This window comes from Lontra canadensis, unplaced genomic scaffold (genome assembly GCF_010015895.1).
Source record: "Lontra canadensis isolate GAN:19392208 unplaced genomic scaffold, GSC_riverotter_1.0 scaffold23, whole genome shotgun sequence".
NCBI lineage: Eukaryota > Metazoa > Chordata > Mammalia > Carnivora > Mustelidae > Lontra > Lontra canadensis.
In genome coordinates this window covers 19794155-19802948 of record NW_022631017.1, presented here as the reverse complement: position 1 = coordinate 19802948, position 8794 = coordinate 19794155, and the positions used below count along the sequence as shown (strand labels likewise).

The following is an 8794-nucleotide window of genomic DNA, read 5'->3' as shown; positions in this document are numbered from 1 at the left end:
TTAGATCGTTACCAATTACTCAATTACAGCTTCTCTTTTCACCTAATATTCATACAAGCATTCTTCCATATTATTAAGAATCTTTGGAAACATCAATTTTAATAGCGACATAGTATCTTCTCCTGTACCTTTACTTAGAGCTAACAATTTACTTATGAAGCAACTCTATTGTTCTCATTTTTTTTGGGGACTTTGTTTTTTCCTGTTCTTTGTTTTTGTTTTTATTTTTGCTCTGATGAACAATACTGTATTTAATCTCCTATTTTGCTTTTAGTATAATATTATCATATGTGTATTTAATACATAAACACATAAATATATATATTTTAACACATAAATCTATTTTAAGAAGTAGGATAACTGAATCAAAGGGACAGAGTACTACTAAGTTTTTCCTAAATTGCTTTCTAAAACTGTGGATCCGGTTTAAACACTATATTTTCATTTCACCTCTGCTACCAGCATGAAGCACTGTCATTTGAATATTTGATAACTAGTAAGTAAACATGGCATCCCATCACTATAATCTGCATTTATTTTAAAAAGACAATTTAAATAAATAAAATTATGCTACATTTACCACTGAAATGTATTAAAAATCATTTTACCTGATTGTTAGAAAACTTCCTGACTTTCAATCAGTAACAAGTACACGATAAGTATCTCTGAATTTACACTGTTCTTAAATATTTTACTTTACTTACTGCAATTTTAAAAATCAGAGTTGGAGATGTCCTTGGCTTGGTGTACAGAAAGGGCAGCTTTGGGATGCATATTCAGAATGTTAAAATGAGTTACAATGATTCCATTTCTACCTGAAAACCATATTCTGATACTCCTGAATTTAATTTCTTAAGAATCAGAGTGGCTCCTACCACTAGCTTCTTAACTTAGAAGCTTATCTCAGTTTACCTTTTTTACATTTATGATATTTTATTTTTATCACACTTCCCATTCTCCATATTATTGCACTCCATATGCTTATTTTTCAAAACTCAAAACCTAATTTTTTTTGGTAGGCATCAATGAGGATTATGCATTACCATTCAAGCTAACTATATTTAAAAACAAACAAACAAACAAACAAAACAGAAAAAGGAAACAGGTATGAAGATTACCAGCCTGGAGGGAGTCTCACTTGCTAGAAAAGCATCTACACACCAACTTCAGCAGGATGTGGGATTTTTGCCACTGACTTTTTTCCATTCATGGTCTTACTTGGGAACAGTAGAAGCGAAGGGAGCTGGTTGGTGGTCTGCGCCTGTCCAGTCAATGCTGGGAAACTGTCAGGATTACAATGCTCCTTTGTTGGCTGGCTTGGCAGCAATGCCAAGAGCTGAATGGGCCACATAGACTGAACTAGTTATGACGACTGCTTGGTCCTCTCAAATGACCAGAGGCCCTCCCACCTCATTGCCTGGCCACCCTGGGATGACAACATGGGTGTGGAGATGCTCTGATTCCTCCCACCGATATTGTGCTGCAAGTTGGCTAGTGGAAAATTCTGACTTTCTGACAATCGATCTCTACATCAGTAAGAGTTCCAATCTCACTTGAAACTTACAAAAGGAAAGCAGATTAACAAAATAGAAAGTAAAACATGAAAATGGCATTATATAATGATGTGCTAATCTCTCTCACTGAGACTGAGTGGTGATTGCTGGCCATGGAGAGTAAAGGATAAAAAAAAATAAACTCAAAGCAAAACCAAAAAAGAAGCTCCCCAGGATGATATTCATGGGAAAAAATCTGATCTGACCAATTTAGGTCATCATGATTTTTTCACGTTTATTTTTGTCATATCAAACTTCCCAGGACCCCAATTTTCAGATTTAGGGGCAACGCCCTAATAATACGAAGAAGAAAACTGAAGATTGTGAAGCAGGTAGGACAAAGAGATTACTAAACGAAAAGTGAGCTATTTTTTAACAGCTTCCTGCTAACCCAGACTCCTGGTTTTATTTAAGACGCCCACTGCCTTTGAAAATACACAGGGTCTTTTCAATAGCAGAAGATCAAATGATGTTAATCAGGCAGTGGGGTCTAACCCTTAATGCAGCTGTCTCTTTACATTATAAGCATTCCAGCGACATAAGCTGGAACGATTTTTATCTTAGCTTGTATTTCCTTCCTCTTCTTCCTCTTCCCCCCTCTCTCTCTGTCTTTCCCTGCTTCTCTCTATCTCTCGGTCTCTAAATCTGAACTTCGCCACGGTATAGAATATGCTTTCTTCCACCCGGTTTCTAACCCCCATCAAGGAACAATCTTAATATGAAGGAAGACAAGAAGGTAGGGGAGTTAGGTACACTTACCTCTCCTCTTCTCCATGTCCCCCACACTTTTGGCTGGTCACTACAGACTATGTTCTCTTGGAAAGACCACATCTATAAGGAACTCCACAAAGCTCAGGTTTCTCCCTGCTCATCACCTCTATTCCTCCTCAGCTGTTGGTTTGGCCTGATGGATTCAGTTCCACTTTGCACAGATGTGGATGCCTTTACAGCTGCTCTCGATGACTTTCTTTGAGCCAGTCTTTTCTTCAAGAATACAGTAATCATAGTCTGAATTCTGTGGTGCATTTAGCCGGAAGAAATGATAATGGTGGGAAGAAAGATATATGACAGTTTTCTTTAGATATTTGATCTGACATCCTGTTGATGTGCGACTGGATCTCTATAGGAATATAGAACCATCAGAGCAGTGATTCTTAAACGGGGGTGTGGTGGTAAGTAGAGTCACTTAGGGACCTCTTCAGGTTACGGTCCCTTTCTCTGCTGAGATGTTGAGGATTACCAGCCTGGAGGGAGACTCACTTACTAGAAAAGCATCTACACACCAAATTCAGCAGGTGTTGATTCTGTAGAGTGCCACTGTTGTCTATAGGACTATGACCTATTTCTTGGGAATATTAGGATAGAGAAAATTGAGATCCATCAAACTGGACTAGATATCCCTATAGATAGCTAAACTATATGTATTCTTCTCATCTTTTTTTTTTAAGATTTTATTAATTTTTTTGACAGAGAGATCACAAGTAGGCAGAGAGAAAGGGAAGCAGGCTCCCTGCTGAGCAGAGAGCCCGATGCAGGGCTCGATCCCAGGACCCTGAGATCATGACCTAAGCCAAAGGCAGAGGCTTAACCCACTGAGCCACCCAGGTGCCCCTCTTCTCATCATTTTATTCCTAAGGCCTAACAAGTGGCAGATGCTCCAAATGTTCTCTAAAGTATTGTTTTGTTTTATGAATTAAAAAAATAAATTCAGCTAAATAAATTTCATTTTAGTATAAATAGAATGACCTAATAAGAAGCACTGTCCAAGATGGGCCATCATGAGAGACAGTGAGTTCTCCATCTTTGGAGGAATTCAAGCATGACCTGGAGATACTTGTACATAGGCTAAATAGTTGACCAGGCCTGGGAGGCTAACAGAGTGGGAGCCAGCTTGGCTGCAAGGCCAAGGGAAAATTCCAACCCTTATTTCATGACCACAAAGATTCATGACCTGAAAGGTATAAAAGGATGCATCCTGACATACCATCCGTTCAAACCAGGGAACCAGAGCCATGTGCCTTGTTTTCTGGGAGTTCTGTGTTAAATTTGAGCCACAGTTTATTAAATCCCAAGGTTTTAATTTCTATTTACAGTACTATTTACAGTACTACATTTTTTTTTTTAACTAAGAATATCACTTTTACCTTTGAAAGTCTCCAAGACTTTGGTCTTCTTCTCTAAAGCACTCTATGAACACTAATACCTAGAAGCCCAAAGCTGTGGCTAACCGATCCTCAAAAACCCAACCGTTTCTACCTGCAGATCAAAAGCTAAGCCAGCCTCACCTCTTTGTAACATTAATCCAGAACCCAAATTTTTCCAGTTAGCTTAAGGCTGGCCCCCAAGGGAATACAAACACTTCTGGAAACACTGGAATTTTTTTGCAGATTTCTCTCTCTTCCCCCACTCTTGCCCTTCTTCCTCTTGTTCTTTTTCTTCTTCTCCTTCCTCTTCATCCACTTCTTCTCCTCCTTCTTCTTCCCTTTTTCTTCTTTTAATGCTGAATGAAGTTTGCCATCCAAGGGAATGTGATGCCTTGACAATCACTTTTAGGATATCCATGCATTCCACATTTGTTTATATGGCACATCTGCAGCCCATTAGAGGGATGTAATGAAGTGGCAAGCCTCCTGCCCGGCCCACGGCTTACCTCGGTGATCTGCTGGTGAAGAGCGCCACCTCTCACCAGTAGCCAGTGTGGCCGCTCGGAGAGCCGGCGACCGAGGAACCATCAAGTGCGGGGACTCTGTGTGTCCCTGAGCATTTCCTTTATAGCAGAGTTCGATCGATCACTTTTTCTACCCTAGTGGCAAAGAACCTGACCCTGTGCATCCATCCTGCCTGCTTTAGCGGAACCACGTGGCAGGTGGGTGCTCTGAAAATAAAACCTGGGTTTTCTATGTCCATGTGTTTTCTTAGCATCTATGAATTCACGTTTAAAGAAGGGTCATGAGTGCTCGCCTCGGTAGCACATATACCCAAACTGGAATGATACAGAGAAGACTAGCATCGTCCCCCTGCAAGGATGACACCCAAACTGGTGAAGCATTCCGTATTTTTATAAAGTGCCTGGAATTTTTCGATTAAAAGAATACATTCTCTGGGTTCTGCTGTGGTGCAGACAATGTTAACTTCTTCTTTTTATTGTGGGTTTTGATTCCCCCTCCCCCCAGAAATTGGTTTTATTTGATATACTCAAGTCTTAAGTTTCTCAATAAAGAAAAAATTCTCCATTAAAAAAATAAATGAAAAATAATAAAGAGTAAAGGAAAAATGTGTAATCTATTTCTCAGTCTGGACCATTCTTAAAAATTTTGGCTTTTCTGCTGAATAAAACAAATCTCCAAATGTTACTCAGATGAAGAAATATTGCTTGGTATTATAGGGATCTTAAAGGTCTTCTGGAGCTCCTGTTACCGGTGAGGAGCCAGGGTCCAGAGTGGTACAGTGACTACGTCATATCCTTCCCCTGTTCACTCTACACCTGTTGTCGGCTACCCTCAGGCCCTTTCCTTTGGGCCACTCTCCCCCGACCTGAGGTCCCAGAACTTTGCAGCTTAGAGGGTACCGGGAAGATTGGGACTTTATAAACACTCACTGTGATCTTTTAGGCTGTATGTGACCAGAGTTCTTATCTTTATGCCTCTATTGTGTTCTGTTTGTGTTAATAAAGCACAAGTCTCTATATGACACAAAAAGCACAGATGTTGACTCTAAATAGTTACATGAATCACTGCATATGTCTCTCAAATCATTCATGTAAAATATTTGAAAATGCATTTTAGATTCTTTGTCCTTTGTAGGGAGTTTTAAGTGATTTAAAATATATACCTTTTTGTATTATTTGATGTTCATACAGTTTTTCTTAAATAGCATGCTTGACTTTAAGCAAAAGTTCTTGGACATAATGTATTCTGAATGCCAATGGCAGAACTTTTACCTAAAAATGCATTATTTACTATAAAGGGGTATTGCTATTGCAGGAGACAGGTGATGGGCTAAGGATGAAAACTCTGGGTTTGAGTCCGGGTCTGCCACTGAGTAGCTCTGTGACTTCATCTGGGTTACTAAACTGGGGTAGAGGCATGTGTGTCAGCAGGAGGAGGAAGGGGAGTGGGAGGGAAAGGCATGGTAAGAAAATCTAAGCCGTCTTTCTCACTGGATTGTTGCTAGCCTCAAATCCAATAACATACTTGCAAGTTCTTTGAAACTTATAAATCAAATTTAAGTTAGGATTACCATGGCCAGAGCATTTACTCACTGCCATGTAGCACGTTAAATGGAAGCAGTGTATTCAAAGGTTAAAAGCTGAGTTCTTTGATCTGCCAATTTGGATGGAATCCCAGCTTCACCACTTGCTAGTTGGGGGCTTTCTGGTGAATTACACAACCTGCCTAAGCTTGACATCCTGGGGAAATACTAATTTAATGCGCATCTTATGGGGCTGTGTTAAGATTAAATTCAGTGATATATGCAAGGTCCCAGGTGGGATGTCCAGCCCCCCACAGAGAAACATTCACTTAGTCTAGTATTACGAGATTCCTGGCTCTTGCTGCTCTCATGGTTCTATAGGATAAATAACCTGGAATATTTGGATTTCTTAACCCTCAAAACATTTAACTTAGGTCTCCTTCACCTGTGTAGAGAGCTCTAGCTGAGACACCACCTCTGAGGAAATAGAGCAAATTCGACTGTCATGAAAAAAAAAAAAACAAAACGAAACAAAAAACATTAACAATAAGGATTCATGAGTTTGAGAGTTAAATCCAAGAATAACTGGTCTCCATCCTGCCCTTATCACTCCTGTCTTCAGAATTGTCCCCTATAGGAATATTCTACTCCAAGAGAAGAATCAACTTCTTGATTCTGTCTTCTTGACTCTGATACCTGATAAATGTTCCTGGTAATCTCACTACCCTTTATAAATTTTTGGTCTTATAAATGCCATATATATGGCATAAACACACACACACACACACAGATAGATATATAGTGTATATATGTATGTGTGTGTGTTACAAATAATTTGCTCAATTTCATTTATTTTTACTTTTATCACCCCTTTATTTTTACTATATATCCTCTTTTAGATTATGAACTTCACAAAGACTGGACTCCTGTTTGTTTGTTTGTTTGTTTTCCTCACGGACCCAATATTCAAGTTCTGTGAATGGTTCCAGAGATCAGTAATGCCCTGACATTACATAAACTTGGATTCATGCTGTGCCTCTTTACCTCCTTGTTGGGTATCCTGGGGAAAGATGCTTCAGTTCTCTGAACCTTATTTCTTTGTTCATAAAATGAAGACAAGCCTACAGAGTGGCTGAGAGTCTCGTAAATAATACCTGGGAAGCCCTTAATACATAATAAGCCTTCAATAAAAGGTCACTATCTGTTTCTCTACTTTAAGTTTTCCGTTAAGATTATCAGCACCATGGGGCAATCAATGTACCTGTCCCTAGGTATTGACGCAGATTCCCAAGAATCAAAGAAAAACACGAGAAAGAAGAAAGATAGGCAAATCCAGGGAAGTGTGGAGGGGGCAGAAAGCTTTCTCTAAGTCAAAATTAGCAAACACAGAACAGTAAATGTATTCCAAGATCCAGAAAGGCCCTACCCACCGGCTTCCTCCTGCTGATGAAAAAGAACGCTGGTGAAATGGTGTCACCTAGTGGTCATTTTCTAATACCACAGGTGGTGACGATGTAAATAGTGGGGAAATAATTGCCAAAGGAGCCTCCAAGAAGACTTTATTCCTGTTTTTCTTTACTGAGAAGGTGGGAACGCGTTGCCTGTTCCCGCACCTTTCTCTCTCACCCATCCTGAATATGGCGGTGGACAGTCTCCACAGATCTATTCAACAGCACTTGACTATTTTGCTTGTGACTTCTACATTAATAGATCCTCCCTGTGCTCATAAATTAGCTCAACAGCAAACTGTCAGGAATTAACTAACATTAATCACCAAGTAACAAAAGATGATGTGTCAACTTTTGACACTTGCCAGTTAAAGCGAGAACTTGATCTCCATTCAGAATTGTTTTCCCCACCTCAAAAGAAGAAAATGTTCATCATTAATGAAAGTCTGAAGAAAAAATACCTGATAGTGCAGTCTGCAACTATGTAGCCATGATTATTATCTTCTAAATATAATGATATTGAGGAGTCCTATGGTGCTCTGCAGACGTTCCGTCCTGAATCCCTAGGACAGACGCGAAAAGCAGATTCAATGATCCCATTTTCATTCATTCATTTGTTTATAGTAGAATCTAGGAAGACAAGCAAATTCCGCTCATAGAAGAGCCTGTGTACAAAGCAGCATATCCTTCAGCCTTGAGGAAATGGTGCTTCATAGCTTAGAATTTTAGAAGAAGGAGGCAGTCCAGCTCCCTCTTTTGTAGATGACTTTCTATTTATCTGGCTCCTATTGGGTGATCTTGTGTTTTCGCCGTGATTGCTGTGTTAGGTTCTATTAACAAAACACCTTCTACAATGTGTCATTTATTGGGAGAGAGTGGGCCTGGGAAAGAATTGGAAACAGCTGAAGGCACACACGGGCCCACTGTTGCTCCCGTTTGAAAGGCAGGTTACACGCTCCTCTTAAGAGAGATGAGGAAGTGGCAGAAAGAACAGAACAGATGTGCTGCCGTGGGGGGCTCTGGTGGTCAACGGACCATGGTCTCAGAGATAGGAAGGACCTCCTGGCAGTCTGACTGCTCGCCCTCCAGCTCCTGGCCTCCCCTGCTTCCCCTGGGCACCGGAGAAGAGGGGCACAGGTGTCTTCCAATCCTGAATCCTCTTGCTTTAGGCAAAAACTGGAGCCCTTGGACCAACGGCATCCCTTCTGCTAGAAGTTGGGATCCATCTTCCAGAGATAGTGGTTTTGTTCATCAAGTTGATATTTTAAGCTCCTGGTTTTGTCACTCTACTAACACCTTTGGGCAAGGTGATGCTAGCCCCAAATGGGTCTCCCTTCTCCACCTCCTCCCACCACCTTTTCCTCATCACCATGTCTAGGGGGACGTCATGCTAGGTTTTAGGTTCTGAGGAGAAGAGATGGATCAGACAGTGTCTACCCCAAAGAATCTTCCTGTCCTGTATCACCATCATGATAAAACTGATAAATATTCCATGAGCTCAGATAGGTACTTCGTAAGTTAAAGAATTTTTAAAAATATTTTATTTATTTATTTGACAGAGAGAGAGCACAAGTAGGCAGAGCTGCAGGCAGAGGGAGAAGG

The 8794-nt window shown here is 40.3% G+C and overlaps 1 non-coding gene across 1 annotated transcript; it reads left to right on the top strand.

Moving 5' to 3' along the window:
* Nucleotides 1-4506: 4506 nt before the first annotated feature.
* On the top strand, nucleotides 4507-4613 carry LOC116870616. The gene has a single exon (XR_004383262.1). It is a non-coding gene; the product is annotated as a U6 spliceosomal RNA (small nuclear RNA).
* The last annotated feature ends 4181 nt before the right edge of the window (nucleotides 4614-8794 follow it).